Genomic DNA, 11,089 nt, shown 5'->3' with positions numbered 1-11,089 from the left:
CTGTAAACGCCATTAAGTTACATGCTGTGTAGCTGAGGCAAAGCTACAAATGCATTACGAAAAGGTAACAAAATAATTGGTTTTGTAAATTTAGTTACAGGAGCACTAGCAAGATGACCTGACAGTTTTGACAACAAATGTACACCCAGAGATGTTGAATCAATAGGGTAGTTAAAAAACGCTGTTCCAGTCTCAAACAGTTCAAACAAAACATGTATTTCTCCGATGAACAGCACAATGTTCCGCACAACTGCAACTTTGCCTTCAAGATCAAAACAATTTGTTCCACTGGAGGTGGAGATTATTTGATTTCCATGTCTGTACATCTTGTACTGAAAAGAATGATGGACAAAAAATTCAGTCATCATAGGTCCAGATGTATGTGGCTGTGTGAGTACACCCTCTGGCATTTTGCAAGACCTGTGAGGATACAATTGCTTTTCACAAACTCGTCTGACAATTTGCTATACAGGATCCTGTGGTCTTCTCACCATCTTTTTTAACTGTCCCAAATAATTCTCAAATGGAAAACATGAAACCAAATCCAGAGGGCCATACTTTGTAGCATCATCTGCTAGGTGCAAAAGACTGTGTGTATTGTTAACTAAGAATTTAGTCCCATAAATCTTAGCAAAGTTGGCAACAAAGCATCTCAATAATTTTTTTGCATAATAGCAGTACTCTTTACACAAAGGAGACAAAAGTATCCTCATAGCAGATGACAAAACCAGGAAGTTCTTGTACTGTGGATTGCACAGTTTCTGGAAAAGCACAACTGGTCCAGTATACAACAAAAATTGTCTTAATTCTGTAGCTTTCCATTGTCTGTACTCCATTAGGGACCGTGGCTTTCTGGAAAACGTGCGTGGCAGACTTTGCCTACACTGTTTTAAGTGATCTGAAATGGCAGACAGAGTAGAAGTAGGAACCCGACACTGCAATGGTCCCTTAATCCACAGGGCAAGTAATTTACGTACAATACCCAAGCAAATTAAATGCATATAGTCTAAGGGAAAGGCTGAAACCATGCCAATGCCTAGCTCTTGAAGAGGTGATTTGGAGTTGTGGTGATCTTCATCTAACATTTCTTCAAACTGAGAATCTGATCTGAGACTTGAATCCATATCTGGAAAAATAACTTTCCCATCAACATAAACACCATACTGTGTACAGCGCTCACAAGAACTGTAGCCACCATGACCTTTGATGCATTTTAAATAAGCTCTAGCTGGGGTGTCACAGATAAAAGCATCTGGAAGGGGTACATTGAAGTGTTTTCCATTGAAAACAATACCAGTTTTTGTGACCTTTTTTACATCTTCTATAAAATCATGCATGTAGTCGTTCACCGACTCAGGTTTGCAGGGACCAGCATATATACCCATCATGAAAACATTTGCTTGTGGCAGTTCAACTATCTTACCTAAAATGGGCCACAGTTGCATATTAGAGCTCTTAAAGAGAGGCAAACCATCAACATTCACACGAATGGTTAATGTATCAGTTTTCAGTTCATGTTGATTTATCATTTTCAGTTCTGACAATACTGCACTTTCAAGACCAAAATGGTAGTAACTTCCCCTGCCAATTTGTTTCACTTCACAGTCTTTTAATGTACTGAGCAAAGTTCTGGGATCCTTTGGCAAATCGAGACCAAGCTCCAAAAGTATGGTTAAGAGCTCTGACAACACAGTATGAGACACATTTCGGTTTGCTGCCCATTCAGCAAGTTTCCTCTTAGCATCAGAGTTTGACTCCACATCAGGAAAGTCACAGTTTTGTTCTTCATCCGCTTCACTATCCATGTAAAAGTCATTACTATTAAAATCCAGAGGTAAATCTTCATCCAAGCTGTTACTCGAATATTCCTCTACATTGTCCTCTGCCTTGTTGATAGTCTCATCTTTATTTTCTATATCTTCAATATTTTCCACTGCTTCATCCACAATCGAATGTTTGTTCGCCACATCTTCAGTGTATTGCAAAGCCTGGTCCACGGCCTTCTCTGCAAGTTCCACAGCATCTAAAGCAAGGCTCTGTAAATGCTGCTGAACTCTAACTTTAATTCTCCTTCTCCTCGTCCGTGATTTGGCAAGAAGGTAATCCATTTCACTAAAATACACAGAAGATTGTGTGCAGAATAGAAGTGTGAGCCATTTTCACACATACGGCAATCCATAAAATTGCAGAAGATATTCTGAAGAGGAATACAGTAGCTTGCAAAAGTATTCACCCCCCTTGAACTTTTCCACATTTTGTCACATTGCAGACACAAGCAGGTAGGGCTGGGCCATATTATACCGTTCACGATAATACCGGTATAATGTTAGGCAACGATAGGAAAATGAAATATCGCGATAGAATGGGAGTAAAACGCGCATGCGCAGTGCCTTTGTTTTCATACGCACATGGCCGGTCGTTGAGTGAAACAGATGAACCAGAATTGGTTTGTAAAAATGGTGCAACTTCAGTGATGTGGAACTGGTTTGGTGTTTGTCCGTCAGATACACAACAAAGCACATTTTTTTGCAGAACATGCAAGCGGCCATCGTTATTGTCGTATTTGTCGGACTAAGATGCTCTTAAATCTGGGAGTAATCTGGGTCCTAAGCTCCGTATTCTTCATGTCAAACAACACTGCAGCATCACTTAGAGTTAAAAACTGTCTAAATTCTTTCATCTTTAATAAAACGATCAGCATTGCTGCTTTACCAGGTGTAACTATAAAGTTTAACTTCCAGGCATCCATGAAAACAAAAGTTATTACATTTAACGGAGTTAGAAGTTAGCAGGAAGCTAGCGGAAGTTAGCTCGCTAGTTTCGCTAGTTACCTAAGCATGATATAGCATGTTCTGACTGAGAGATTTCTGAAAAAAAATCAAACGTACAGCTCTGCTATCACTTCCAACATAAATGAAGACAGGAAACTAAACAGCAGTGACGTTTGTAGGGTTACTGAAGTTGGGCTAGCTGGTATATAATGATGTGCTACGTGATCGCTAGCGACACAGCTATGTTAGCATAACATAAGCAGTGAAGCTGGAGGACGAACACTAACACTTTTCCACTTATAAAAGTTAATGTGAAGGTTCTTCATGGTTAGAGACAAATGCAATCGCATGGCAGGATGCTGTAAACGGACCAAACTTCAGTCAGGAGAACAACTGAGATAATCCATCCACAATACGAGGTTAGTTATTAATATACTGCAACAACATGGGAATAGAGCAGCTGCCAGAGAATTCAACATTAATGAATCAATGGTACAGAAGTGGAGGAAGCAAGAAGAATGAGTTTAATAAAGTTTGATTTATCTGACTGCTTTGTTTCGCTTAATGTGCCTTATAATCCTGTGCACCTTATGGTCCGAAAAATGCGTACTGCACACTGCAGTTTAATGTTGCAAAGCACCTCTTTTTAACTTCAGTGGATATTATACATGGTTATGCTCAGGATATGTCAGCCCATTTCTACTGGAAATGCCTTTTGGTTAAACTTTCAGCAAGGAATTTGCATTTGCACTGTTACATTTCTATAAAGCTTTAATGTACATAAAAACCAGCTTCTTGTTTAAGTGAAAATAAATGGAAGGTTGTCTTTTTGCACTAGTAATGTTGTGGAGTTGTATTTTGTCTCGCATCAATTATATCGTCGGTTATATCGTTATCGCAAATTTTCAAATATATATCGTGATAAATATTTTTGGCCATATCGCCCTGCTCTACAAGCAGGAATCATTTTTATTGGAATTCCATGTGAAAGACCAACACAAAGTGGTGTACACGTGAAAGTGGAATGAAAGTCATACATGATTCCAAACATTTTTTACAAATAGATAACTGCAAAGTGGGGTGTGCGTAATTATTCAGCCCCCTTTGGTCTGAGTGCAGTCAGTTGCCCATGGACATTGCCTGATGAGTGCTAATGACTAAATAGAGTGCACCTGTGTGTAATCTAATGTCAGTACAAATACAGCTGCTCTGTCACAGCCTCAGAGGTTGTCTAAGAGAATATTGGGAGCAACAACACCATGAAGTCCAAAGAACACACCAGACAGGTCAGGGATGAAGTTATTGAGAAATTTAGAGCAGGTTTGGGCTACAAAAAGATTTCCCAAGCCTTGAACATCCCACGAAGCACTGTTCAAGTGGTCATTCAGAAATGGAAGGAGTATGGCACAACTGTAAACCTACCAAGACAAGGCCGTCCACCTAAACTCACAGGCCGAACAAGGAGGGCGCTGCAGAGAAAGAGAGAAATGCAGCCAAGAGGCCCATGGTGACTCTGGACGAGCTGCAGAGATCTACAGCTCAGGTGGGGGAATCTGTCCATAGGACAACTATTAGTCGTGCACTGCACAAAGTTGGCCTTTATGGAAGAGTGGCAAGAAGAAAGCCATTGTTAACAGAAAACCATAAGAACTCCCGTTTGCAGTTTGCCACAAGCCATGTGGGGGACACAGCAAACATGTGGAAGAAGACACTCTGGTCAGATGAGACCAAAAATGGAACTTTTTGGCCAAAATGCAAAACGCTATGTGTGGTGGAAAACTAACACTGCACATCACTCTGAACACACCATCCCCACTATTCTTCTTTCACGTGGGATTCCAATAAAATCGATTCATGTTTGTGGCTGTAATGTGACAAAATGTGGAAAAGTTCAAGGGGGCCGAATACTTTTGCAAGCCACTGTATTTGGAAACATTGTTTGTAAAAAACACTTCAGCCAGAGTGGAGATTTTCCATCAATCTACACTGTAAAATGTATAAATCAGCAAGTGATAAATTCTCACTGCTGGTATTTTCTCAAAGAGTTGTATGTGATAGAAATTGCTGTTTATAGTCCTTCTGTACATCTGCATGTTGCTTCCCAATTAAAATCTATAATTGTGGGGATTCATATTCATGTGATACTTATAACAAAAGTTATCAAGTATACCAATTTAACTTTGCTGATGTGCTTGAAGGAAAATGGTTATTTCCATGTATTTCCCTATTCTGCCTTTAATTTTGAGGAGTTCCTTCTAGCTGTTACAGTGCTATGGGCTCAAAATGTGGTCATAAATATTTTGTACTTGTAAATCAGGATTTGTATGTGTAAAAAAGATTTGTGTGTGTGTGTGTGTGTGTGTGTAAGAAAAGATTTGTGTGTGTGTGCATAAAAAAAGATCTGTATGTGTAAAAAGAATTTGTGTGTGCGTAAAAAAGATTTGTGTGCAAAAAAAAGAACCCTGCAAGTTACAAGTATGAATTTTGACCCTATTTTTCTTCCTTTCATCTGATTGGTCAATGTCATGTCACAAATGTAACAATCCAATCAGAGAACAGATGGGTTTGGCTGTCGGAGGGGCGCTTTTTTGAACTGCAGGTCTTTGAAGGGAATAAATGCCCTTTTACATGCCAACCCAGCGTTTTCCTTCATCACCACGAAGGAAAACAGTCTGTGGTCATCCGACTTTGGTGATTTTTGTGTCACAGGTCTACGTGCTTAATACAGGGACTTCCACAGCCTTTTCAACAGCGCTGCGGGGGGGGCAATGTTTTGGAAATGACAGCTTTCATTACAAAGCTTTCTCCGTTATGAATTAGCATACATGTTTTTATTGAACATTTGAAGAACTAGCAAAAAAAACCAGAAACTCTTGTAGAGGACATAAAGTCAGAGATAGAAACAACAAGGAGCAGATGCATCTAGTACAGGTAGAGCTGCTGCAAAAACCCACAGAGCCCAGCAGCCAGCGCTACAAATTCTGGATCCTTTGCTTTTAGTTAGCAGTTAGCATTAGCAGCACATCCTCCGTCTGATGTGAAAGCACTTTTATGCTGCGCACTGTGACTCACAGCAATGGTCCTGGGTCAGCCCTGACTTTGTGTTAAACTAATCCTAAAGTAATAATGGTATTTCTAACCAGTGATATACCACAACTTTATCCTTTCAACAGCTGCTGAGAGTTAGGGGACCTAGCTGCTATCGGATATTTATATAGAGATCCTCCAGCTTCAAACTGTATCACCCTTCAAGGACCTGCAGTTCAAAAAAGCTCCCCTCCGACAGCCAAACCCATCTGTTCTCTGATTGGATTGTTACATTTGTGATTGACATGACATTGACCAATCAGATGAAAGGAAGAAAAATAGGGTCAAAATTCGTACTTGTAACGTGCAGGGTTTTTTTGGCCACACACAAATACTTTTTACACATACAAATCCTGATTTACAAGTACAAAATATTTATGACCACATTTTGAGCCCATACAGTGCACCTAAAACAAAAAATCTGCAGTGATTTACATTTGTTGAATGATCAATTTTGTAAATTAACAGTCTGTTTGTGTGCACAGCTTACAAAACTGTACTGTAAGGCATGCTCTGATTGCATGCTAAAATGTTGTTGCTTAAAAATAAAATCTGTAATACATGATAATTAAGAACATCAGCATAAAGACTTATTAAAAAGTAGATACACAATTTCTATAGAATGGAAAACAACTCAGTTAATTTTTGTTCAGTTAATATCAGCATCTTAAACAACTCCAACAACTACGACGAAAAACGCTTTCCTGCTCCCCTCACCATCCGCTGATTAACACTGAGCTGCTGCTGTCAACACCATCAAACTTATTTAATGTTTAATGTTATGTTATTTTTAAATCTTTACCAAAGCTTAACGACTATGGATGCTCACACCTGCTGTTAAAAAAACTGTTAGAAATTACAGGAGTAATTTCTTTTTTTTTTTTTTAAAGCGGCACTGCATTTTTATTGGTTACCATGTTTATTACCACTTTTATCAGTAAAAACCTTCCTATAAAGTATAGATTTCAATTCAACTCACCTTAATGAGCTGCACTACTTACAGTCCTGTGAGCTCTGGTTACTGACAGCAGGTGTGAATGTTTGGAGTCCTAAACTCAGATAGAGATTCGAATAACAAGGGAATGTAAAATGTTTTGATGCACCTGACAGCAGCAGCTCAGAGAGAACTCCAATTGTGAGGGGAGGAGCAAAACTGTCAGAGTTGTGGGACATGTGAAGAGAGCACTGTTGGCATTATGTTAGCACAAAACATTGAAATTTCAGTAGATGTCTAATTATGAAATTGGTCATTGACTCCTGCAGCTAAATAAACATTTATACCGATTACCAGAAGAAAAAAAATAGTAATGCACTCCTTTCACAGATGTACCATTAACCATCACTTTTCAAAATAATCCGTGCAAGCTATTGAATATGGCTAATAAGTAATACAAATAATATGAAAATGACTTACATGTCAAAGATGGTGTTTGAGATCCCAAAGAATCTAAATGTCATAAGGAAATAAAAGAAAGTACATGAGAAAGAAAAAGTTGCAAACGTTTCCATTTTTTCCAGGATAATTCAATATAGGAGATTTACTTACTAATGCACAAAATGAACAGTGTAATTATAAGTTTGAAATGCACTGCAAGTGTTTATATGGTAAACTGATCAACTCCAACAGCAAACACTGGCAGTGCAAAAATGTACCTAACTAGCTGACAAACTTTAAAGTCACGGGAAGATATATATAAATGGTGACATATCCCAGAACAAATCTGAACATAAAAATATTATTAATTGTCTATCTTCAGCAACTGTGTGCTGTACAAGCAGTATAAAATTTTAACATGTTTCATTTACAGTTGAATGACACAAAATCACTTAGGGGGGCACATATGACCTGCAGGCTGCACTTTGGACATCCTGCAGTAGACTGCTACATAGACTACTTAACTATGCATAGGGGGATATTTAGTGAAAGACTTAATTTTATTAAATAGTTAATTAAGCCATCAATGGGAGTTAGATTTAATACTAGTGTTTTACACAGCATTCAGCTATAGTAACATGTTCTGCATTTTCCTACATCACCATCTGATCTGCACTTACTTATTAAATTAATAACTGCCTTGGACCAATAACTAGATGGAACAGCACAGTATTTAAGGCTACGTCCACACGTACACGGGTATTTTTGAAAACGCAGATTTTTCTGTGCGTTTTCACCTTTCGTCCACACGTAAACGGCATACGGTTACTGAAAGCGGAGACTTTTTTGAAACTCATGCCAGGGTGGAGATTTTCAAAAACCGTTTTTGCGTTTAGGCGTGGATGAGGGAAACAGAGGAAACGCAGCATCAAAGGTCTGTGCCTTTTTTGACATCACACCATGTGCCAGGTTATTGCTTCGGTGAAATGAATTTCTACAATGACTTAGAAAAAATACCATTACTGTTAATTTTACTCTATGCAGTGTTTCAATGCTTACATATACACAGTTACTGTCCCTCCACACATAGGACTCAGTTCTGCTTCTATGCACCATCTTTGTTTACTCTTTCCCACCCAGGCTTCATGACTTCTGATTGGCCGACATTTCTACACTATATCGCCACCTGCTGCTTTGGCATGTTCCTAGCAGCGTTTTGGCTTTTGCGAGTGGAGGGATTTTTTTTTTTTTAATTTTTTTAACGAAAACAGAAAATGTCCGTTTTCAAAATTACCCATGTACGTGTGGACGTAGCCTGACAGTGATCCAGGCAGTGTTTAGGCTGAAAAAGCTGTGTTTGTCCCCCATCCCCCGTTCTTTTTGCACACCATAAATGCATATCTGATAACATTACCATTTTAAGCTGCAAGCATCTACTGCAGTAATTTAAACAAACATCTCATATTTTACACCCCTATAAAGTGAGCTTGCCACATTGCACATGTATGTCACGTGGTACTGTACGACTAACTGCCATTTTGTTTACTGAGTAGTGCATAATGGCCGCATTACCTGAGCGGGAATCCACTAAAGCACAGTACTAAAAAATAAAAAAATCATTACTTTTTGAATTAATTAAAAATAGCTGGTTGCAGATGCACAGAGGGAGAAAAAACGCGGTGTACATTATATTACGTAAATTCACAAACTGTATAGAGATATTGGTGCGATGGAAACAGAATAAGATAAGATAAAATGTACTTTACTGAGTAGAATATAGGCAGTAGGAGTTTTGTGAGTAACTTTTAATTATATTCGCCAAAGACAATGACAGCAAATTAACCCAGTTCCACCTGCTAGCTAAGGATGTTATATGCCTCTCTCCCTTATACCGTTTAGGACAAGTATAGAAAGCAACTAAAATAACCATTGATGATAACTTATCAAACCTTCAGTATTTACCTTGGTGTTAGTTTTAAATTCCTTTAAATAATCGATGTCCTCCACGTACTCCAGGAACCAGCAAGTCAAAAATCTGCTCACAACTGAGGACAGACCACACTAGTCCATAGGCGGCGCAATCTGCTCCTCCCTCATTTCAACAAAAAAGACTGCGAAGACTGGTTGCTGCTCACTTTAAAAAACAACTTTATTTAAAAAGTTTTTTTTTTCATAGGCGGCGCAATCTGCTCCTCCCTCATTTAAACAAAAAAGACCGCGAAGACTGGTTGCAATAGGAACCGCTCACTTTAAAAAACAACTTTATTTAAAAAGTCATTTTATGCCTGATACAAACATTTTAAAAGGCAAACCATGCACAAGTTAAAAAGATAAATTTTAGTTTTTAAGTATAGGAATGGTTAATATGTTTTAAAAAATCATATGTAATTATTGTCAAATAACATAAAAATAAAACAACATAATAATAAAAGCATAATTGACAGAATATATCATAATGATAACAATAGCAACACCTCACTTAAAAGAATCAGAATCAGAAAGGGTTTTATTGCCAAATGTTGAGCAGGTTTACAACATTAGGAAATTGCTGCGGTGCTTGGTGCAAACATACTGTCATAAACGCTTAAAAATAAAAATAAGAATAAGAATTAAAAGTGCTAAGTAGATAGATATATACATGAGTGCAGGTGGTGATCAATGCCAAACATGGAATGATGCAGTGATACAGTAGGGTCATGTGTTAGTGGTGGGAACAGTCGTACGTTTATTGTTCATGTGTCCAACAGCAGAGGGGAAGAAACTGTTCTTATGGCGAGAGGTTCTGGTGCGAATGGACCGGAGCCTCCTGCCTGAGGGGAGCAGGTCAAACAGACTGTGTCAAGGGTGAGGTTGAAGAGTAAGCTTTATACTGAGGAGCTTTTAAATATTGGATCTGATCAACCAAAACTTTCAACTTCTACAGTCTTTTTAGTTTTTCAAGTGAATTATGCTTCCACATATGTAATATAGCTAATGGTCTTTTCTCTAATGCAGTATAGTGTGTCTGATTTACTGGAAATCGTCAACTGCATGTTTGCTAATGTGAACAGTCCTAATTGAACAACTGGAAATCCTGAATTTGCACAAAATGGCAAATCTGTATTTTTCTCTGTATAATTCACTTATATCTTAGGTTTTAATGTGTATTTTTTTGCTTTTCTTGATATTGCATGCTATAATGTTTTTTTTTCTATTCTTATGTCCGTTTTCATCACATTTTATTGCTGCTGTGACAAGTGAATATCCCCAAGAGGAATCAATTAAGTTCTTATTTTATCTTATCTGAGCCTGACCATGCAGAGCACTGAAAGTTCAAATACTGAGGCTAAAAACTGAGAGGGTCAAAAATGAAAAGTAAAGAATATTTGACTGTGCCTAAGGATATCAGAAGTGATAGACTGAGGTTGTGCCAAATATTTTAAAGTTAGGGTGATTTGTTAGAGAATGGTACTCATGGGTGCCGTCTGCAGGTTATAAAAGAGAGTTATGTTCTTACTTCCTTTTGAGATTCTTTTTAAAATTTGACTTTCACAACTCCCTGGATTGTGTGCAATCTGTGATGGGCTTGTTTGGAATAAATCCTCCTTTATTCAAATAACACTTTCTCAGGCTCTTCACAGAAGAAGAATCCTCACATTCAAAATGCACAGCATGTGCTACCATTTTAAACCCATGTACACATTTACCATCACTGACCCAACTAGGACCTACATTGGATACCCACCCATATGGCTTTCATGTGAGAAACCCAAGTGGGTCCCATATATACTAAACAATCTTGAGCCCATGTAAAATATATGCCCATATTAATTTAACATAACCCATTTGGGGCCCACATAGACATGTTTTCAGGGTC

General features: G+C 38.1%; 1 protein-coding gene and 1 pseudogene across 12 annotated transcripts in view; one reads left to right on the top strand and one right to left on the bottom strand.

Moving 5' to 3' along the window:
• The window catches only part of ptprfa (protein tyrosine phosphatase receptor type Fa), a 376,185-nt gene that overhangs the window by 205,203 nt on the left and 159,893 nt on the right, over positions 1–11,089 (top strand). The window lies entirely within an intron of this gene.
• LOC146653283 (uncharacterized) lies at positions 18–2,108 on the bottom strand (annotated as a pseudogene).

This window comes from Rhamphochromis longiceps, linkage group LG15, assembly GCF_057381845.1.
Source record: "Rhamphochromis longiceps isolate RC_006_pf linkage group LG15, R_longiceps_female_GT1.1, whole genome shotgun sequence".
Classification (NCBI taxonomy): Eukaryota; Metazoa; Chordata; class Actinopteri; order Cichliformes; family Cichlidae; genus Rhamphochromis; species Rhamphochromis longiceps.
Note: the sequence above shows the minus strand (reverse complement) of the source record. Positions and strands in the feature narration are given on the sequence as shown.